The sequence below is a fragment of the Schistocerca gregaria genome, chromosome 4 (assembly GCF_023897955.1).
Source record: "Schistocerca gregaria isolate iqSchGreg1 chromosome 4, iqSchGreg1.2, whole genome shotgun sequence".
In the NCBI taxonomy this organism is placed as follows: Eukaryota; Metazoa; Arthropoda; class Insecta; order Orthoptera; family Acrididae; genus Schistocerca; species Schistocerca gregaria.
The window spans coordinates 332,739,514-332,764,078 of NC_064923.1; positions in this window are offsets into that span (position 1 = coordinate 332,739,514).

Here is a 24,565-nt window from a genome sequence, read left to right on the forward strand (position 1 = left end):
CAAAAATATTTAGTATAGATTAGAATTATGTAATCATGATTCCTTAAGTTTAGCTAAAAACATCTGAAAATTGGAATGGGGGGACACAGGGTGTAAATAAATTTTGTGACAGCATAATACTAGCAAATTATAAGTTTTTTAACAATTTTCGCTGAATTTTATAGAGTATGATGTTATCATCGACTGTTTTGGTAATGTATTGACCGTAAGTATAAAGTTACGAGTGACAACAGAAACGAAGTAGAGAAAATCCGTCCTTAAACTGGTGGATTCCCAAGCTACTATTGGCGCTACATAAAATATTACAGTATTATAGACTAGATACTGCCAACAAGGCCTCCAATATCGGATTTATTCGGAAGAGAACGTCTCTCTTCAAGGAAAAATCTCTTCTGTTTCCCCTGCTTTGAGGTTAATTACTGTGGCATTATGGAAAAGGAGTAGAAGACAAAGCAAAGTTGGCCTTCTATGTAACAAATTCCGTCCTTTGTCAGTGATGGCTCTCCGTCCCCGACGGGCCTCTGGCTGATTAAATTATATCCGCGGCTCCACTCTCTTCCGTTACAGTTCCTCGCAGCAGATAAAAGGGAAGCACTCCTTGATGGAATTTTATGAGTAGATACAATTTCCGGGATAAAACGTTCCTTTAAAGAACAACGCTTATAACAACTATTAGAACCCAGAGTTAGGGAATGTGTTTCTTTCCAAATAACTGAGGGAAACTTCGTCATGTGCCAATGGAAACATTACGATAATCTAAAATAATAGATTTTTTGTCTAGAAAGTGGCATGTCACAAGAAATTGGCATAAATACTGAACCTCATTTACAGCTGTTCTATTTGTTGTGAACCACAGTAAGTTGGAAATTTCGCAGGTGCTACAAATAATTTAAATAGCGAAAAACGTTTTTGAAAATAGAAACAGCAACCAACAGCAACTAAGGAGCAAAACCTTAGAACGTAGACAAGGGCAAAGGTATGAATAAAAATCAACATCTGAAAGGACTATGTTTATGTATGTTTTCTATTATGCATACCAACAACGTCAATCTAACAAGTACACTGGTTTTTGTTGCAACTCGACTTGTATCGGAAGGTAAAAAGTGAATTTTTTAGTTTAGTATTCATTTTTCGGGAAAGAAGAATAGCTGGTAATTACGAGAATTTTGTTTTCGAAGATTACAGCAATACGACAAGAAACTAGCTGAAGACCCGAATTTGCCTGGGCATTTACTTTCTCCTCCACATACCTCATCTCAACCTGCCGCTCTCCCTCCTGCCTCCTCACAACCTGTCCCTCTTCCATACGCCAACTTCCCCGTTTCACACTCTCTCCCTCTTCCTCCTGCGTTTTCACATCCCCTTCCGTATTCAGTTTCCGAGTATAACTCGGCATCTTCCACATGCTTCCTGCACCTCCCACTCCTCCCCTGTTTCTCTTCCCATCTCCTCCTCCTCAACCTCCTGCTCCTCCTCTTCCTCTTCGCCCCCCTCTCCCTGTCCACCTTCTCCTCTCCCTCTCCATCTCCTCTTCCGACACTGTGTCCATGGCCTCCTTACCCCCTCTATCTTTCCACTCACTCTTCCTATATCCATCTCCGAAGTCAACTCATATTACATCAGTGGGGGCTAAGTGGTTACTACTGCCCCCCACCCCACCTCCTGAGTACTTCATTCCGTAAAATATGTGATACGTATCCTAAATTTGAAGACATCGAGAAATACAAAAGTTGCCAGATTGCATTTACCATCAACCTAAGGGCCTAGCGTGTAAAATTGTGGTACATAGTGCAGCTGGTTAAACAACGCTATCACTTCTGGTTACCCTGGTTAGTTGGTTAGTTGACTCAGGGGAAAGGACCAAGCAGCAAGGTCATCGGTACTATCGGATTAGGGAAGGATCGGGAAGGAAGTAGGTCAGAGCAGGTGTTGCTACCCGAGTGGCATATCAGTATATTAAAATTCGAAATTTGTTCACCTGCAAATAATAAACTTATTTAATAATGTATAGATTCTACAAGTGGCGATAAAAATATTTCCGTTAGAAAGCAGTACAGTCAAGAACAGGTATGCTAATAGGCAAAATCTCTGTTAGCACTGAGGCAATCATTCCACCTCAACGCACCGAATTGAAGATACCCGTTTGGTAAAACTTCTGCATGAAGAAGTCCGTAGCTGCCTGCTATACATTCTTGTCCCACAGGAATCGTCGACACATGAAGGCCTTTCTAAGGAGCCGATGGAGTGATAATCGTACGGGGAGAGTAGAGCGGGTGATCGACTGTCTCCCACTGGAGATGGCGTACATTGTGCTTTACAACATTTGCGATATGCGGACATGCATTTCATGAAGCAGCAGCACATGCTTCCCCACACACCATCTTCCTTCTTCGATGTATGTCTTTGGCAGCCAAGAAAAGAATGACAGCGCATTGGTCCAGTTCGGACGCATTCGGTAATAATGTCGACATAGTTGACGCATACGAATTTACGGGCACCGGAAAGACATGAACGCCACGCCAATCCCTCGTCTATTTGTCGGTGTCTACACTGATGAGACAAAACATTATGACCAAATTCAAATGGTTCAAATGGCTCTGAGCACTATGCGACTTAACTTCTGAGGTCATCAGCCGCCTACAAATTAGAACTACTTAAACCTAACTAACCTAAGGACATCACACACATCCATGCCCGAGGCAGGATTCGAACCTGCGACCGTAGCGGTCGCTCGGCTCCAGACTGTAACGCCTAGAACTGCACGGCCACTCCAGCCGGCCATTATGACCACCTGCTTGATAGCTTGTTTGTCCGTATTTGGAATGAAATAAATCACTGATTCTGTGTATCACGTTGTTGGTAGGTTTGCGGAGGTATGTGGCGTTAGATGTCTACGCAATGTTCATGTAATTCGCGTAAATAACGAGCCACTGGTTTGCGTATGCAGCGATGGCGCCCGAAAACGACCCAGATGGGTCGGACGAATCTGGGCGCCGAGGCATCAACGAGACTTCACTGTATTGCATTTGTGGAGAGGACCATCGACCTAGCGTCATTCATCCGAAGGGCTGTCCTGTTTCGATTGATCGACGGTGGAATTCATTTGTCCCATGCCCATTGCAATCGCAGTTGACGATGTCGTTGGGTCAACATACGAACACGTTGGGGTGGTCTGCGGCGGAGCTTCGTATTCAACAATGTACGGTTAACGATGTGCTTCGAAATACTGGTGCGTGCACCAGCATCGCGCTCTTTCGGCACAGATGCCACACATCACCATCTATCCTCCCCTTTACAGAGCACACAAGCCTCAGAACCCAACGTTCAGTGAAGAGTCGTGGACTTCCAACCATTTAGCGTCCAGCGGTAGTTTCACTGTCCTATCTCTTTCCATTGACGCTCACGACAACAGCACGTAGATATTCGACTATCCTCGTCGTTTTAGAGATATTCGTTCGCGGGCTCTGCGTAATAAGAATCTGCCCTTTGTCAAACTCACGTATCTCAATGGATTTCTCCATTTGCAGCCCATACCTTCATTAGGGTGACACCCTGCTCTTGTCTGTTGCTCTTAAATACTTTTGTTACTGCGTCACGGGACCACAAAGCCACAACGCGAAATCCAACGTCGATGTGTGTACTGTTCGTAATGTTTTGGCTGATCAGTGTATACTGGGCGGTCATAAACAATCTCAAAAGCTCGTAAGGGTGCTGTACGGTAGGGTGAACTGAGAAAATATAGTTAAAAAATTCAATACTTTCCACCGTTACTAATTTAACTAGCCTTTGGGTTACGCAACCAGGACGTTTTGCCCGAAAATTCAAGCAGCCTGCCACAGACAGTGTCGTCGAAAGTGTACTTTCGTTTGGTTTCCTCTAATCGAACAGACGTAGCTTTCGGTAACCTACACTAAAATTAACGCAATGACAATTTCAATAAGTGGTCACCAATGGACTCACAGATGTTTGTGCATTACTGGTACCGCATTTTACTTAATGCAGGTTCTTGAATTCGGCGCGCAACGAACTGATTGGCTACTGTCAATGCCAAATAAAAGGGATATTCGGAAAGTAACTTCCGATCGGCAGGGAAATGGAAACCACTGCGAAAATTAAAAAAATGTATTATTTTGCAACAGTTAGCCACACGTTCTACAAAGTAATCTGCATAGTTGCCGCTCTGACTGAGACATTCGTAATAGCGTTGTACCAACTTTTCAACATTCCCGTCATAGAAGGCAGTCGTCAGTGCTTTCCGCCAAATCTCGACACTGGTCTACAGCCCGCTGTCAGTGCCAAAATGTTGTCTTCACAGCCACTGTTCATGTGAGGACAGATGAAACTCAGAGGGAGTCAATTACGGGCTATATTGTGGTTGATCAAACATTTCGCATCGAAAACGCTGCAGGAGCATCTTCATTGCCCCAGCAGATTGCGGCTGATAATTGTTTCGAAAGGGGATACGCATGACAGTTATGTTATGTGGACTGCATAGCTTTTCACCGGGGCCTCGTACTTGGCGGGAGACACTATTTTCTAGGCATATTTACGCGCTCACAGTGCGCTCACATCTTAAAAGAGCAACGTGACGCGATAGACGAGCGTACTAGAGGCACTGCCCAACACGTCTATGCAAAACTTCATTCGATTTTCACATGGTTTCCATTTCGTGACCGATGGGAACTTACTTTCCGAATAGGCCGAGTAATTCCGAAACGGCCCAAGTATCTATTTTATTCTTAAATCATTCGATTTTCATATGGTTTCCATTTCGCAACAGATCGGAACTTACTTTCCGAATAGCCCTTGTAATTCTGAAACGGCCCAATTATCTATATTTTATTCTTAACAATTATTTCTCAGCACTACATTCCCTGCAGCACTGTTCCAAACTTTTCACATTGTGTCTGCCCACCATTTATAGATACACACATACATACATTATTAAGCACTGCCTGCTAAATAGGTCTGCTAATAAACCCACAAAGTGAATTTCAGCAAGTAAATTCTAAGAATAAGTGCCTTTAAACAGAGGAAAGCGAAACAGGAACTGCAATTTTGCTCGGCTTACTGCGTTTCAGGAGGACTGAAAACAAACGTGACACACGTTACACACAAATGCCATGGAATGTCTCTGCCTTGTCGCTTCTCAGAGGCATAACCAGTCTTAAACGAAGTCTAGTATCATCAGGAAGCGTCAGCGAATATTTTGTCTATAAAATAATTTGTCCTTCATGCGTGATCTAAGAGGTCTTGCAGTGTGCCGGAAAGACATTGCAATAGGGAGATAGAGAAGGAATTAAAGTTCAGTGAGAGCAAGTAAAATCTTTGAGGTTTGCTGAGGACGTAAAAATTCAGATAGGGCCATCAAAGGACCAGGATGAGCAGTTAAAGGAAATGGATGGTGTCTTGGAAAGAGATTGTAAGTTGAATATCACCTGAAGTGAAACAAGGATAAAGAAAGGTGGTCGAATTGCTTTAGTCGCTTCAGTCGATGATAGAGGAATTAGATTACAAGATGAGATACTAAAAGTAGTGGATGAGTTTAGCTGCTTGTGCAACAAAATGGCTCGTGACGGCCTAAGTAGAGAGGGTACAAAATGAATTTCTGGAAAGAGAGGAAACTGTAAACATATAATAAAAATTTTAATGTTAGGAAAACTTTTATGAAGGTAGTTCTCTTGAGTGTAAACTTGCACTGAGGCTGTGTTGGTGGAAACATCTTCAGACATCTAGGAATGGTCAGTTTCGTAATGGAAGGGAGTATGGCGGGTACAAATTGCTGAGGGAGTTGAAGGATCGAATGTACATGAATGTACATGAATTTTAAATGTGAATATTTCCAGAAACAAATACCGATAATTGATGTTTACCAAAACATAATTTATTCATTGTTTTTGTAAAAAGGGAAACGGCATGAAAGACGTGAAATTGTTAACCATGAAAAGAATTTTAAAAGAAGATGGGTGTTTAACACTTAAGTCTTTAAGACTTACGTCCAGTCTAAATAATTGGGTACGTAAACTATGAACGTAAAATTTACCTCACATTGATAGCGGCGAATATGGAAACTTCTCTCCCACGTAATGCGTGGATATCACTGAAACCTCTGAAATTACATTTATTGATGTTTGCATTTCGTGGCAATGTTGCGTCCGTAAAATTGTGAATGGAAGCGCATCACATTTTACGTTCAGTGACCAAATTCAGGTCGCAGTACATTGTCTCCTGTTTGAAGATATAGCACGTGCTGTTGTTTAAACGAACGTTAAAATCCTGGATGTAATTTTTGCCATAAACATGTATACGAAACATTGATGAGTGGAATAAGTCATCGCCTGGTAGTTGTAAAACTATGTTCCAAGATCTCAGAAACATGTTAATTGTTGCAAAACTGTTGTAGTAAAAATTTTTAGCTTGTTAGTGCCATCGAAGATCGTCTATCTTTTTTGGTTCCACTGTTGACTGTGATTGAAGAATTCGAAGTATCGCTAAATAATGCGCGATGTTGAATATGATCTAAACTTTAGAGACACAAGTGAGTCAGTGTAGGCCTGCCACACAAAGCTTCCATATTTTGAACGTAGGGAAATTTTTGTTACAAGAAGACAGACATTTTTAAAAAGAGTATTTGTGTGTCAACGTCATTGTATTCCAAATGGATGAGATCAATAAAGAATCAGACTTGCGCCTTTTTCGTCAGAATTTGGAGATGTTCATCAGTGCCATAAAAATGAGGCAGATTTTCTGGCGGTACAACCACCATAAGGAAAATTCGGAAGTGCCTAGACACACATAATCTTTATATTTTTGGTGCAGGTAAGTTTATATGAGTAATAATTAACGTGAACATCCGTCTCTTGACGAGCCTGTCTTAGTAAACGCTAAAAGTACTATATTTCAATAAATAGCGCATTATTAACAATCACTAGTTGCTGCTGTTTTCTCTCTCTTCTGAGACATAATTCGTACATTTCTACAGCTCATTTTCTCACCGTATCAGTTTTTGACCAAACAGCATCAATCTCAACAACATGTTTCTGTTACTGTGTGTATTAATCAAAATGCGGGCTGGGAAGGTTTGGAAAGCATCACTACCCGTGACGCAGTTAATAAAGTCTTTTTCCTGTACTCACCTTTTCTTCATATTTATAGTACACTGTATACTATTATAAAGTTATATCGCCTAGAAAATGGAACTAAATATTCTTACTGCGTCCTCTAAAAAAACAGAACAACAGCCCGCAGCTCGTGGTCGTGCGGTAGCGTTCTCGCTTCCCACGCCCGGGTTCCCAGGCTCGATTTCCGGCGGGGTCAGGGATTTTCTCTCCCTCGTGATGGCTGGGTGTTGTGTGATGTCCTTAGGTTAGTTAGTTTTAAGTAGAACTAAGTTCTAGGGGACTAATGACCACAGCAGTTGAGTCCCATAGTGCTCAGAGCCATTTGAACCATTTTTGAACCAGAACAACATTGTCTGTTAGACACTGTACACACATTCGACATAGTAGGAGGACACATCGGTGCGTGTGGTAAAAAGAAAGAAATACATAAAAAAATCGCTAGTGTTTCGACTCCAGGTCACGAAATAACGAGGTGCAAAGTTCTCCAAACTATCTCGTAACGAAGCGTAAAGCAGAATCCACACGTACAAAACCAATTGTAAGCCATACATGACCAGCTCTAAAGCCTGTGCCAGTCAAGGCAGTATCGATACGACTACCACAAAAAACAGTTTGCCCATGTATCACATAAATTAATTTAGACGTATCAGTTTTCAGAATATAGCTACTTTCATCATCACTTCTCGTTTGGCGTCCGTTATCATTTACTGACGTCATCTAGTTTTCGAGTTACTTTATAATTAGGTGCCCAGCGGCGTTTTACACACTCGTCGACATGCCACGCGACAGTGGGTATAGAGGCAGTCCAAACTTCTATAAAACTGTTATTTATACCGAAAGTGATTATAATACGAATCATGAGACGTCTAAATTACTTGACGTTCTACATCGTTTTCGTAAGGGACGTATCGATTTTGCCTTGAATAATGTACAAATTAGCGCCGGTAAGGCATGGAGCATAATTGCTATTGTTCGTGTGGATTCTGCTTTACGTTCATTAGTTACTAGACTGGAGAACATTGCACCTCGTGATGTTTTGACGTAGAGTACGTGTATGACTACACAGTCTGAAGTCGCAACACGAACTGATAATTCTGATAATTCTTTTGTGAACGAAATTATGCTATTCGCAGTCACCATTTCTGAAAATTATCTGAAGACGATAGTGATTCTGTGCTTGCTAGAGGATATAATATCAAGATGAAGTTCCTTTTTCTACGTGATATGACTTTTTGTGGTAGTATACCGAGTTTTCCTGCTGCTCTTACTAGTGCTGTTTCATGCAACTGACAGTATACTCGTAGTATCTGGCCTTCAAAAACCACGCGCGGGATTTTCGCATTCCATCGATTGGTACGTGCAAACTACTATTCCTACAGAAAAAAACTGAACAGGACGTTTTCGTAGGAAACTTAATGTAATTAAATTTTGAACTATTGAGGAAAAACTTACAGAAGCAACCTTCAAACGCACCCCCACTCCCACACTCAGCCCCCACCGATCAGGATTAATTATGTTGTTCATAAAACTCCCGCTTACCAGTGTACAAAAATTTGCGACTGTACGCATTGTTACCCACAATCAACCTTTTCTGGTCTTCATGGACTGGCTTCAATACGCCACCGGCTTAGAGAAGCACTTACAAGTTGTCACATTGACGTTTGCGTAAAAGTAAACCTAACAAAAGTGTTTCAAATGGCTCTGAGCACTATGGGTCTTAACATTTGAGGTCATCAGTCCCCTAGAACTTAGAACTACTTAAACCTAACTAACCTAACGACATCACACACATCCATGCCCGAGGCAGGATACGAACCTGCGAGCGTAGCGGTCGCGCGGTTCCAGACTGATGCCCCTAGAACCGCTCAGCTAAATGGCTTGCTAGCCTAACAATTTTTGTGAATTTTAACGGCATAAAAAATAATTACGTTGCTGTTTTCGTCAGGCATTCTGACTAAGAAGTAATCGTGCTTGTAGTGGTTAAGTCTGGACTGAGGTGTCAACGTACAGTAACTAGTTTTAGGGTTGTTGTTGTTGTGGTCTTCAGTCCTGAGACTGGTTTGATGCAGCTCTCCATGCTACTCAATCCTGTGCAAGCTTCTTCATCTCCCAGTACTTACTGCAACCTACATCCTTCTGAATCTGCTTAGTGTATTCATCTCTTGGTCTCCCTCTACGATTTTCACGCTCCACACTGCCCTCCAATATTAAATTGGTGATCCCTTGATGCCTCAGAACATGTCCTACCAACCGATCCCTTCTTCTTGTCAAGTTGTGCCACAAACTTCTCTTCTCCCCAATTCTATTCAATACTTCCTCATTAGTTATGTGATCTACCCATCTAATCTTCAGCATTCTTCTGTAGCACCACATTTCGAAAGCTTCTATTCTCTTCTTGTCCAAACTATTTTTCGTCCATGTTTCATTTCCATACATGGCTACACTTCATACAAATACTTCAGAAAAGACTTCCTTACACTTAAATCAATACTCGATGTTAACAAATTTCTCTTCTTCAGAAACGCTTTCCTTGCCACTGCCAGTCTACATTTTATATCCTCTCTACTTCGACCATCATCAGTTATTTTGCTCCCCTAATAGCAAAACTCCTTTACTACTTTAAGTGTCTCATTTCCTAATCTACTTCCCTCAGCAGCACCCGACTTAATTCGACTACATTCCATCATCCTCGTTTTGCTTTTGGTGATGTACATCTTATATCCTCCTTTCAAGACACTATTCATTCCATTCAACTGCTCTTCCAAGTCCTTTGCTGCCTCTGACAGAATTACGATGTCATCGGTGAACCTCAAAGTTTTTATTTCTTCTCCATGGATTTTAATACCTACCCCGAATTTTTCTTTTGTTTCCTTTACTGCTTGCTCAATATACAGATTGAATAACATCGGGGAGAGGCTACAGCCCTGTCTTACTCCCTTCCCAACAACTGCTTCCCTTTCATGTCCCTTCACTCTTATAACTGCCATCTGGTTTCTGTACAAATTGTAAATAGCCTTTCGCTCCCTGTATTTTACCCCTGCCGCCTTTAGAATTTGAAAGAGAGTATTCCAGTCAATATTGTCAAAAGCTTTCTCTAAGTCTACGAATGCTAGAAATGTAGGTTTGCCTTTCCTTAATCTTTCTTCTAAGATAAGTCGTAAGGTAAGTACTGCCTCACGTGTTCCAACATTTCTATGGAATCCAAACTGATCTTCCCCGAGGTCGGCTTCTACTAGATTTTCCATTCGTCTGTAAGGAATTCGTGTTAGTATTTTGCAGCTGTGGCTTATTAAACTGATTGTTCGGTAATTTTCACATCTGTAAACACCTGCCTTCTTTGGGATTGGAATTATTATATTCTTCTTGATTTCTGCGGGTATTTCGCCCGTTTCATACATCTTGCTCACCAGATGGTAGAGTTTTGTCAGGACTGGCTGTCCCAAGGCCGTCAGTAGTTCCAATGGAATGTTGTCTAGTCCGGGGGCCTTGTTTCGACTCAGGTCTTTCAGTGCTCTGTCAAACTCTTCACGCAGTATCGTATCCCCCATTTCATCTTCATCTACATCCTCTTCCATTTCCATAATACTGTCCCCAAGTACATCGCCCTTGTATAGACCCTCTATATACTCCTTCTACCTTTCTGCTTTCCCTTCTTTGCTTAGAACTGGGTTTCCATCTGAGCTCTTGATGTTCATACAAGTGGTTCTCTTATCTCCAAAGGTCTCTTTAATTTTCCTGTAGGCAGTATCTATCTTACTCCTAGTGAGATAAGCCTCTACATCCTTACATTTGTCCTCTAGCCATCCCTGCATAGCCATTTTGCACTTCCTGTCGATCTCATTTTTGAGACGTTTGTATTCCTTTTTGCCTGCTTCATTTACGGCATTTTTATATTTTCTCCTTTCATCAATTAAATTCAATATTTCTTCTGTTACCCAAGGATTTCTAGCCGCCCTTGTCTTTTTACCTACTTGATCCTCTGCTGCCTTCACTACTACATCCCTCATAGCTACCCATTCTTCTTCTACTGTATTTCTCTCCCCCATTCCTGTCAATTTTTCCCTTATGCTCTCCCTGAACTTCTGTACAACCTCTGGTTCTTTCAGTTTATCCAGGTGCCATCTCCTTAAATTTCCAACCTTTTTGCAGTTTCTTCAGTTTTAATCTACAGGTCATATCCAATAGATTGTGATCAGAGTCCACATCTGCCCCTGGGAATGTCTTACAATTTAAAACCTGGTTCCTAAATCTCTGTCTTACCATTATATAATCTATCTGATACCTTTTAGTTTTAGGGTAAGGTTTTCAAAATTCATTACTCTCCCGGGCTCGTTTAGATTAATAATGTTAACGAAATAGCCGAATATGCTGGTGGCTTAAACAGAGGTAAAAAAATGGATCGAATATCGGCAACTCTCGTACAGTGTTAGGAGAGAGTGCAGTGAACAACATACTAGAAACCCTGAATGTTGAGAGATGTGGTAGAGGCTTGTTTGAAGGTATGTTTTGTATATTTTTCTCGAATAACTCGAAACCGTGGTCTCAAGCGTAAACGCATCGCAGTGCAAAATTTATCTCCATTAAATATCCTACATGAAGGTCCTGTTCCTTTCTTCTGTAAGACCAAGAGTGCACTTAGCGAGGAGAGAATATGAAAATATAGTGCGTTGTTTATGAAGACCATTATTAAGATTGCGGGTTGCATAAAACGACATCGATTAGGGGCAGCTGAATCACCCAGTACATTGTTGTGGTGGTCTTCAGACCTGAGACTGGTCTGATGCAGCTCTCCATGCTACTATATCCTGTGCAACCTTCTACATCTCCCAATGCAGCCTACATGCTTCTGAATATGCTAAGTGTATTCATCTCTTGGTCTCCTTCTATGATTTTTACCCTCCAATGCTAAATTTGTGATCCCTTGATGCCTCAGAACATGTCCTACCAACAAGTCCCTTCTTCTCGTCAAGTTGTGCCACAAACTTCTCCCCAATCCTATTCAATACTTCCTCATTAGTTATGTGATCTACCCTTCTAATCTTCTGCATTATTCTATAGAACCACATTTCGAAAGCTTCTATTCTCTTCTTGTCCAAACTATTTATCGTCCATGTTTCACTTCCATACATGGCTACACTTCATACAAATACTTCAGAAAAGACTTCCTGACACTTAAATCAATACTCGATGTTAACAAATTTCTCTTCTTCAGAAACGCTTTCCTTGCCACTGCTAGTCTACATTTTATATCCTCTCTACTTTGGCCATCATCAGTTATTTTGCTCCCCAAATAGCAAAACCCCTTTACTACTTTAAGTGTCTCATTTCTTGATCTAATTCCCTGAGCATCATACGACTTAATTCGACTACATTCCATTCCTCGTTTTGCTTTTGTTGATGTTCATCACCCAGTACGTGTCATAAATATGAAATAAAGATGATTATAATAAAGGTTTGAACTGCGTCACGAGTTGCTATGCATCCCAGACCATTTCAGTTACTGATCATTGATCGTACAATACTCAGAGAGAATTGCTAAAGATTTTTCTGTCCTACGTAGTCGTATAGTCGTACAATACATTTCGACACAAATCATGGAAAACGTTTGGGACACAGTTTTGTTCGTGGCGCTTTGCTAAGCCGTCCAAACGCCTCCCATTATTCGGAATTAAACCCGGCCGTCCTTTGGCGGCCCTGCGGACTGCGGCAGCTCCCGGAAGATAGCAATCGAGCAAGCCAGATCTTAACAAACGAGCCAGCCAACTGCCACCGCCTGTGAAGTCCGCAGAGCGAGCTCGCGGCCAGATAAGCCGCTCTCACAAAAGCGACAGCTGTCCTTGTCGCTGCCCCTCCGGCAGAATCCGCCTGACGGCTCGGGCCGCCCTGTTCTGTCAGAGGCGGCAACCCTCAGGCCTGGAAGTACGTGTGTGTGTGCGTGCTTGTGCGTGCGCGCGCGTGTGTGTGTGTGTGTGTGTGTGTGTGTGTGTGTGTGTGTGTGTGTGAGTGCGTGGGCGGCCACTGCTCCTGCGTTATTTGCGTCTAACTCCGTCCCTGGCTCGCAACTCACCGTTGGCGAGCACTGTTCGCAGCTATGTGCTGTGGCACGATTTAGGAGGTAATGAGGCCCCGTCAGAGTCCACAGTGCATATTGTTACTTCTTCAAAATAACGCGTCGAGCAGTTCTCGTGAAATGGTCGTGCGTAAAATAAGCTTCGGTGCCACTATCGATCAGACAAGCTCGGCTGTTAACAGCGGACTGGGAATAACGGCTCTCCCAGCCTGCGGGCAATGTAATGAACGCGTTCCACACACGGAACTGACTGCACAGTAATTTCAGAAATATCTTAACTCTAAGGCCCTGAACAGATAATGATTCCTAAAAGACCAGGATGTCGCTAAGGATTTTACGATGTATCAACTCTATTGCCCCTGCCGCCTCTTATTATTACTCACATTTCATTCCTTCGATTCTTCCTTATTCTTTCAAAAAGTTCAAATGGCTCTGAGCACTATGGAACTTAACTGCTGAGGTCATCAGTCCCCTAGAACATAGAACTACTTAAACCTAACTAACCTAAGGACATGATACACATCTATGCCCGAGGCAGGATTCGAACCTGCGACCGTAGCGGTCACGCGGTTCCAGACTGTAGCGCCTGGAACCGCTCGGCCACTCCGGCCGGCCCTTATTCTTTACCTTTTCCTACTCACCCCACCCTTCTCTCTCAATATTTAGTCCTTCTATTCCTCTAGTCATCACCATTTCTTTCGTATCCCCTACCCATTTCTTTTTTAATCTTCTATTCTTCTCCACTACCTTCTATTTCTTCTTCTCCTGAACATGTGCTCCTTTACTATTTCATCGACACTTTCTGCGTTTCTTCTTAGTCTTATTGATCTAACTCTGCACATTTCCTTTATCGTTCTCATCTTTCTTATTGTTTTTCTAGACAGTTTTCATTCTCAAAATTTTAATACGGATGTTTTTTATGCATTTGTATCGAACTGTAGATGTTTTACTTAGATGGATAACATTACACAGCACCACAACACCTACTTTAGCATACATTAGTACTTCCTCGAAATAATTACACTGGTTTCTCAATTGTCTCAACAAGACAGCCTTTTTATGAAATACCTGACTGTCTACAATTACAGTTTGTAGAGGGTGTCCCAGGAGGAATGGTCAGTATTCATGGGTATGAACGGACCATTCATTCGAAGCAGAAACCTCTAGTCAACATGGGCTCTAAAATGCTACATTAAAAGCTGTGAGAACTTGTCCATTTTCACTAATGCGAAACACATCTTCTCTACTCAACAAGCGCTCACTGAAATTAAAGTGTGCAAGGTACGCATTTTGAAGCCCATGTTTACTGCACAGCATACTACATCCTCCCAAAATATGGATAGCAAAGAACTTGCAGTAGAACAATTTGTTTCAAGGTCTCAGAGATGAAGAAGTGGTAACAGCTCTTACGTTATGCATTTTAGGAGCCATGTTTACTAGACATTTTTTGCTTGGAATGTTCTTACCTGTCATATCGGCGAATAATGGAAATTTCTTCTGGGACAAGCTGTATACTATATTAAGACGATGAAACTCTAATAAAATTGTTAAATCTTAAAAACATGCTTTCCTTATCACTTTTTTGAATCATGAATTGTAGCTAATATAGGGTGGGGCAAATAAAAGTGGCCCAGAGAACTGAGTTCCAGGGTACAAAGAGAAACAGGAGAGTAAATAAAATACAGCACAAACTTGACTACAGCAGATGCTGAAAGTGACGTCCATTCTTTTGTTGGAACTTTTGGGTCCTGTTCAGCAAGTTGATGGAGACGGATCGAAGCTAGACTGCTGGAATTGGTGCAATCTCATCCGAAATTTTCTGTTGCAGTTCTCGATGATTAGGAAGGTTCTTGCCATATGTGCTAGACTTGAGGACTTCCCACACTCAGTAGTCACACAATGACAGATCAGATAATCTGTGAGGCCAGTTAAGGACGCGACCAGACTGATCTCTACTAACAATTCTGTCAGTGGTGAAGATTGTGTAAATGTACTCCAAGACCCGGTCGAACCTATGGGCAGTTAGCTGCTCCATCCTACTGGAAGTAACTGTAAGTCTTTTCGTCATCCGTTAATGCTGTCACAAATAGTAGCCCCTCGTTCTAGTTCCTCTTACTTGTCCCACCCTGTACAATGTCAACAAAAAAACGCTTACAGCTTGACAGACGCATGGATGATAGAGTCTCTTTCATTTCCTTGTCTGCCAGCGTGCGGTGGTTGGGTATCAATGAGAGGGTCAGTGAAGCGGTGTTAAACATTTGCTTTTTGGTGCAAGCTCCGAACTGAGCGGTCAAGAAGACGCTCTTGTTCAGCTGCAAATTTTCTTGTATTCAACAAGTACGGTAGTGCAAATCCTTGTTACAAGATAAAAGGGCTGTTTTACGTTTATTCAATTTTACCTGTTGTTCTCATTCCACTTTCAGTAGTAAGGAGTGTTTGCCGTGTGCGGACGCAGGGGAAGTTGGCTGTATACCGCGAAACCTGAAGACCTATAAGCCACGGTGCGTCAGTAACGTGTATGCTTGGATATTATTGATGATCCAAGTCTGTGAAGCTCTGGTAAGAATTATATCATTGATTCACCTCCATTCGTGACGATATTAATTGAATTAAAAGTGGGTTACGATCAAACACAAATGTATCTGTTTGCACTCTCTCTCCTTCCGGAAAATTTGCAGATAAACCAGAGCGTCTTCTCGACTGTTCAGCATCTGAGCTTGCACCCAAAAGGAAATGTTTAACACTTACGGTGCTGGTCTTGCACGAAGCTGCCGTTACCTGTCGACTGGGTGAAATATGTACTTTTTTGGAAGTTATAACTATTGTGTACAACTGTTGAAGTGAAATTTAAATACGTTTTATATTTATTGCACTTCCTGCTTTAAAAATACATATTTTGGCATTGCTAATGTTAAATCTACATTTACATGAAATTTCTATTTAGCAGTATCGAAAAAAAGGTGAAAAGAAATTTTTGTATTCAAAACATAGCGAACACGTGAAATATCAGTGTAAATTCCTTTTACAGCCAATTAAATCTAAAGAAACGCACTAAACGGGGGACTGATGACCTTAGCTGTTTAGTCCCCCTTAAACATCCCAACAACCACCACCACCGCACTAAACATAAGAGTAAAGCAAAATTTACGAAACAGTCTTGTAGACACGTCAACCACAGCTAGGAGTAACTATCTTCGGCTGCATTTAGTCTTTTATTTTTAGATCACTACTGGTTTCACTGCATAAAGCACCACATCATCAGGTGAACATATAATTAAAACATTAGAGCTTTTTAGGTCTAATGTTTTAGTTACATGTGCACCCTAAAATGTGGCTCCTAGTGCCTTGAATCAGGTAGTAAACTAAAAATAAAGGAGTAAATTGAGCTGAAGCTGTTTCTTAATATAGGAAATTTAGCGTTCGTAGTGGAGTACAGTGTAATACAGATAGAAACATAGAGAAAAAACTACTCAAGTACTACAATCACTGGAATCACATTCCCGGATTTACTTCCTGGTCTACCTGAACGAAAATACTTTATAACAAAATACTCATCGGAAAAATCACGATAAGCTTGTAATCCGAAACAATATTAAATATTTCGTTCTCGTCAACTGCATACCCGTCAAGGACTTTGCAAAGCATTTGTCCTAGACATTTCAGTTCTTCACGGCACATTTTGAAGTCAACAGAAAAGCACACAAAGCGCACCAAACAGGGAAGCAGGAAGTCAGCTAACGCTAACTACCATCTAGCAAAAATAACGAAACCTGCAGACGTGACAGACGTTTGCGGGAGCCGTAAATATACGTTTGAAACGCAGGAAAATCATAATAACTGACGTGACTTAATATTACGCCCGCCGCACGTTCACATTTCCCGCAGGCGCTGTAATATTACATCACCGACACGCAAAGAGTTAAAGGACAAGAGTAACAGCTACAGGCGAGTAGTAGTTGGGTTAAAATCAGTATACTCATCTTAAGACAGGGGGAAAGTGCGAAGCAGCCTTCACAGTATGGGAACAGCCAGGAATGCACGATTCGGGAACCCTATCGGCATAAGGAAGGTAACCTCTATAAATAATATAACGGTCAAAGCTTGTTCAATGCTCTGGGAAAAATCTCTCGATGTATTGGGAGAGAATCAATTAGAACGAAATAAACGAGCAGATTAATGAACCGTGATAGGAAGAAAGACGAGAAGGAAGGGCGTCGGAGATCGAGTGCGTTGCTTAACACAAATGCAGTCTCAGGACTGCTTGCGGAACCGGCAGCGAGAGCTTATCACTACTAAAACAGTTTAGTGTATCTAGGATTTAAAAAGCAGTTAAGATCTTTAGACTCCAGGAGGGCACCTGGCACAGACGCTATCCCCGTAAGATTATATATTGACTATGCTACAAATATAGCACCATTCTAATCCATCATCTATCAGAGAAACGGGACTGGATGGAGGTCCAGGCTATGGCAATCTATAAAAAGGGTAGAAAATCGGATGCACATAATTACCGGCCAATTTCACTGACATCGATTGGTAGCTGAGTCATGGAACATATTTTTTATTCAGACATAATGACATTTCTAGACTCTGAGAAGCTCATCTGCAGAAACCAGCACGGTTTTGGGATACAGCAGTCATGCGAGACACAGCTGGCCCTCTTTGGGCATGATATACAACAGGCTTTAGATACCGGCTCCCAGGTTGATGTATATTCTTCGACTTTCGAAAGGCGTTAGACTCAGTTCCGCACGGTTGCTTGCTCCATAAACTGCACGCTTACGGTCTATCCGATGACATATGCGCCTGTATAGAGAGTTTTTAACAGAGACAGAGCAGTATGTCGTCCTGAATGGGGAGACTTCAACAGAAACAAGCGTAACATCAAGTGTGCCCCCGGGCAGCGTAATAGGTCAGTTGCTTTTTACGATTTACATAAACGATCTGGTTAATGGTATTGACAGCGGCGTTAGACTGTTTGCCGATGATGCTGTAGTCTACAGGAAAGTAGTATCACACGAAAGTTGTGAACAAATCAATGAGGGTTTGCAGAGTCATGCGAGACACAGCTGGCCCTCTTTGGGCATGATATACAATAAATGCGTGGTGTAATGAATGGCAGTTAGTAAGAGTAACCTACTGCGTATAACAAAGAGAAAATCCCATTAAAGTAAGAGTACAAAATAAATGGCTAGTCTTTGGAAGTGGTAGCATCCATCAAGTATCTGGGTGTGACTATCCGAAATGGTCTCAAATGTAACGACCAGATTACACAAGTAACGGGTAAGGCGAACTCTAGATTGCGAATTATAGGTATAATTCTGAAGTGGTGCAGTCCTTCAACAAAGGAAATTGCTTACAATACTTTAGTTCGTCCAGTCTTATTGCTCATCTGTATGGGACCCTTACCAGTTGGGTCTTATTCAAGAGATTAAGTGGGTCCAAAGAAGAGCGGCAGGATTCGTGAATGATACATTCAGCCATCGCGAGAGCGTTACAAATCTCATAGAAAGTTTGAAGTGGGGCACGCTTGCTGATAGGCGACGTGCTAAACGCAAGGGACTGCTCACTAAATTCCGAAATACGATCATTACCGAGGATGGAAAGCATATATTATTACCACCAGCTTTCATATCGGGCAATGATCACACAGCGCTTGGTGGCTAGCGGAGTATATACAGGGTGTTACAAAAAGGTACGGTCAAACTTTCAGGAAACATTCCTCACACACAAAGAAAGAAAATGTGTTGTGTGTACATGTGTCTGGAAACGCTTACTTTCCATGTTAGAGCTCATTTTATTACCTCTCTTCAAATCATATTAATCATGGAATGGAAACACATAGCAACAGAACGTACCAGCTTGACTTCAAACACTTTGGTACAGGAAATGTTCAAAATGTCCTCCGTTAGCGAGGATACATGCATCCACCCTCCGTCGCATGGAGTCTCTGATGCGCTGATGCAGCCCTGGAGAATGGCGTATTGTACCACAGCCGTCCACAATACGAGCACGACGAGTCTCTCCATTTGGTACCGGGGTTGCGTAGACAAGAGCTTTCAAATGCCCCCGTAAATGAAAGTGAAGAGGGTTGAGATCAGGAGAGCGTGGAGGCCATGAAATTGGTCCGCCTCTACCAATCCATCGTACACCGAATCTGTTGTTGAGAAGCGTACGAACACTTCGACTGAAATGTGCTGGAGCTCCATCGTGCATGAACCACATGTTGTGTCGTACTTGTAAAGGCATATGCTCTAGCAGCACAGGTATAATATCCCGCTTGAAATCATGATAACGTGCTCCATTGAGCGTACGTGGAAGTGGGGATTGACACCTAGTTGGATGAACCATTCGCAGTAGTGTACCCGTCGTAGCCAATTAGCTGCTGATAGTGCCTTAACACGCTGTACATGGTACGGAATCAACTGGTGCTCCCGTAGCACTCTCCATACAGTGACGTGGTCAACGTTACCTTGTATAGCAGCAACTTCTCTGATGCTGTCATTAGGGTTATCGTCAACTTCATGAAGAATTGCTTCGTCCAATGCAGGTGTCCTCTTCCCCAGTCGCGAGTCATAGACTGGAATGTTCCGTGCTCCCTAACACGCCGATCAATTGCTTCGAACGTCTTCCTGTCGGGACACCTTCGTTCTGGAAATCTGTCTCGATACAAACGTACCGCGCCACGGCTATTGCCCCTTGCTAATCCATACATCAAATGGGCATCTGCCAACTCCGCATTTGTAAACATTGCACTGTCTGCAAAACCACGTTCGTGATGAACACTAACCTGTCGATGCTACGTACTGATGTGCTTGATGCTAGTACTGTAGAGCAGTGAGTCGCATGTCAACACAAACACCGAAGTCAACATTACCTTCCTTCAATTGGGCCAACTGGCGGTGAATCGAGGAAGTACAGTAGATACTGACGAAACTAAAATGAGCTCTAACTTGGAAATTAAGCATTTGCGGACACATGTCCACATAACATCTTTTCTTAATTTGTGTGTGAGGAATGTTCCCTGAAAGTTTGGCCGTACCTTTTTGTAACACCCTGTATGTAAATGTAGAGGACCATAGATGACCAAAACATGGATCAGCTAATGATGTATCCTGAATCCTAACGTGAATTTACTGCGCTCATCTGGGTTAAGGTAATGGAGTTCAGAACACGATGCAACTAGGACTGCAGCTGACCTACGTAAGCGGCAAACCTTCCGATGTGCCGAGATGGACTGACAGCGGATAGACGCTGTGTCAGAGTGGGCTCATTGTGGGGCTCCACTGCGTGTGTTTCTCCGTTTTATTACCTCGCAGGAAAGTAGTTCCGTACTGCCTACTTGACCAGTGACCCGTACTGACCCCTAATGCCAAGTTTCGGGCAGAGAGGCGGGAACGACCTCTGGAGTTTTAGGTTGGTCATTCTAGGATGGTGCCAGTCCAGCACCTCAACAGAAACAACGTCTCTCCGCGGAAGTGTGTCTGTAAAGCGAATTTGAGCTCAACAACTCACGCCTTCCTTTCCAGCGGGCACACCTTACTGGAACTATTTTACTTTTTGCCAAAAGAAGTCAAAAATTATGCGGACCTTCCCGTCCTGCGGTTGTTTCCCTTGGCAACTTGCTAGTAAATCCTGAATCGCTGAGAAAATTACTTTTAAGATACAAATTTGTGTATAGAGTTTACCAACACATTAATTCTAGAACACTAAAGGGGGGGATATGTATTATTACTACTAAACAATCATAAAAATTTAGACACGGAATTTCATTCAAAGGAAGTCATAATTTACAGGTTATGCAATCGTTAATTACCATTTTTAGATCTCCAATGGAACTTTACTTACCAAATTACACTCCTGGAAATTGAAATAAGAACACCGTGAATTCATTGTCCCAGGAAGGGGAAACTTTATTGACACATTCCTGGGGTCAGATACATCACATGAGCACACTGACAGAACCACAGGCACATAGACACAGGCAACAGAGCATGCACAATGTCGGCACTAGTACAGTGTATATCCACCTTTCGCAGCAATGCAGGCTGATATTCTCCCATGGAGACGATCGTAGAGATGCTGGATGTAGTCCTGTGGAACGGCTTGCCATGCCATTTCCACCTGGCGCCTCAGTTAGGCCAGCGTTCGTGCTGGACGTGCAGACCGCGTGAGACGACGCTTCATCCAGTCCCAAACATTCTCAATGGGGGACAGATCCGGAGATCTTGCTGGCCAGGGTAGTTGACTTACACCTTCTAGAGCACGTTGGGTGGCACGGGATACATGCGGACGTGCATTGTCCTGTTGGAAGAGCAAGTTCCCTTGCCGGTCTAGGAATGGTAGAACGATGGGTTCGATGACGGTTTGGATGTACCGTGCACTATTCAGTGTCCCCTCGACGATCACCAGAGGTGTACGGCCAGAGTAGGAGATCGCTCCCCACACCATGATGCCGGGTGTTGGCCCTGTGTGCCTCGGTCGTATGCAGTCCTGATTGTGGCGCTCACCTGCACGGCGCCAAACACGCATACGACCATCATTGGCACCAAGGCAGAAGCGACTCTCATCGCTGAAGACGACACGTCTCCATTCGTCCCTCCATTCACGCCTGTCGCGACACCACTGGAGGCGGGCTGCACGATGTTGGGGCGTGAGCGGAAGACGGCCTAACGGTGTGCGGGACCGTATCCCAGCTTCAAGGAGACGGTTGCGAATGGTCCTCGTCGATACCCCAGGAGCAACAATGTCCCTAATTTGCTGGGAAGTGGCGGTGCGGTCCCCTACGGCACTGCGTAGGATCCTACGGTCTTGGCGTGCATCCGTGCGTCGCTGCGGTCCGGTCCCAGGTCGACGGGCACGTGCACCTTCCGCCGACCACTGGCGACAACATCGATGTACTGTGGAGACCTCACGCCCCACGTGTTGAGCAATTCGGCGGTACGTCCAACCGGCCTCCCGCATGCCCACTATACGCCCTCGCTCAAAGTCCGTCAACTGCACATACGGTTCACGTCCACGCTGTCGCGGCATGCTACCAGTGTTAAAGACTGCAATGGAGCTCCGTATGCTACGGCAAACTGGCTGACACTGACGGCGGCGGTGCACAAATGCTGCGCAGCTAGCGCCATTCGACGGCCAACACCGCGGTTCCTGGTGTGTCCGCTGTGCCGTGCGTGTGATCATTGCTTGTACAGCCCTCTCGTAGTGTCCGGAGCAAGTATGGTGGGTCTGACACACCGGTGTCAATGTGTTCTTTTTTCCATTTCCAGGAGTGTATTTACGAGAGGCATTCAATAAGGAATGTAACACATTTTTTTCTGAAAGCAGATTGAGTTATTCAGGATTCCAATACACTATATTATTCCTCACCTTTTGGCTAAAAAACCGCAATTTTCAGCAAAATCACCGTTCACTATGACGGCCTTACGTCACCTTACTGGCAGGGCCTGTATGATAACATGGTACCGCTTTACTGGTCAACTTCTTGCTGCATGAATAAACTCCCTATGATCCACATATTTCTTCCTGCGGAGTTTTTCCCTCATGTGGTCAAACGGATGAAAGTTGGAGAGTGAGTATGGATGGTCGGATGGTTGATTTGTGGAGGGGACCAAACAGCGAGGTCTTCGGTCCCATCGGCTTAGGGAAGGATGGGAAAGGAAGTCGGCCATGCCCTTTCAAAGGAACTATCCCGCAAGGTGGATGGGGTAGAACAGTCCACTGAAGGTTTGTGCCTGGTCTCGAACGCGCAGACTTATGTGAGACATTGCATTGTCACGGAGGAGGAGGTTTATCGCATTTTTTTGGCGACGAACACTCTCATATCGCTTCTTCAGAAATTGACGGTACCTAAATACACCTGCGGGTCGGTAGTTGCATCATGATGGAGGACGTCGAACGGAATAACATCTTCAGAGTTCCAGAAGACTGTCGCTATGATTTTACCGGCTAAGGGTGCAGCTTTGTTCTCCGTAAAAGAGGTGGTCTGGTGCCAATCCATGGACTGTCATATGTTTTCATTTCGAACTGACAAAAAGTTGTCACGATCAGCCTCGTAACGCGCAAGCAGATTCGCAAACATGGTCCTTCATTGCTCTATGTAGTCTTCTGTTGAGCGGCGACGAACCCAGCGCCCACACATTTTCGAGTACCACAAATGGTGGACGAGTGTGTCAGCACTACCGACAGAGACACCCATTTGTGAATGGACATGTTTTATCGTGATCCGTCGGTCGCCTCGCATGAGAGGCTTCTCATATTACAACATTATAGGAGTCACAACAGTGTGCGGCCGACCGGCAAGCGGGAGTTCAGACAGGTTTGTACCAACTTACTGCGATGATGGCTGACGCCTCGCCCCACGACTCATCGTGGTTTTGTTCACTCTCAGCTGCCAGTAGACATTCTTCAAGCGCCTGTGAATATCTGCGATGCCCTGGTTTTCCTCCAAAAGAAACTCAATGATAACTCTCCGGTTGGAACGCACCCCCATTACAGACGTCATTTTGAAGGTTAGGTATAGTGCCACCACCTATCGGAACTTCATAAAACTATAGGGGCTGTGGCAGGAGCATACCACGACACCCCATGAGACAAACGGCATTGTATACCGAAATTGGTCGAAATAAAAGTTACTTATTACTTATAGAACGCCCTCGTACAAAATGCCCTGTTTTATACCTTACAGCAATCGTAAATTTTACAAGGGTTTAGTAATCTATAGCTCATTAATGCCGGTAAGCTGTGAGTGCATTTGTTTTTTTCGTCGTCTCGACTACAGCTCGAATCTGTGGTTGTATTTTAAACTAATATAATATTTAATATGCTCTTCTTTGTGAGACTTTGTGAGACTACAGGCTGTTGCCTCGGCTTATCACGTCGCATGGGACACCTCAGGTGTTCGCCCTTGGGCCCTGCTGCACAGACACCTTTCAGCATAGCCGGTTAAGGGAACCTCACTCACTGATAGGTCAGTGACAGGTGGTAACACGTTATTGTCACTGTAGGTAGAGAGGTCATGTGGGGACTTGCCATTTGGTCTCACCCGTTCAAGCTATGATCGGACAAGTGGCCGTTGCTTCAGCAGGGTCGGAACAGACACAAGGAGAGGGTGGTGTAGTAGTTATCGCGAGCTCCAGTGTTAGCGCATTATGGAAACCTTTAAGGAAGTAGTGTCCAGGGTTGGAAACAAGTGCAGAGTGCTCTTGACTGCTGGCGACTCTCAGCCGAGATGTGGAGGGGCTCCTGCCCGCGGCTATCGAGGGTGCAGGTTACAGTCTTCTGCAAGCTGTAGCGTCAAAGACGCCTATCGTTCGGGTTCTGAAGCTGTGTTAAGTCTGTACGGGGGTCTGGCAGAAGTTGTGCAGACCGC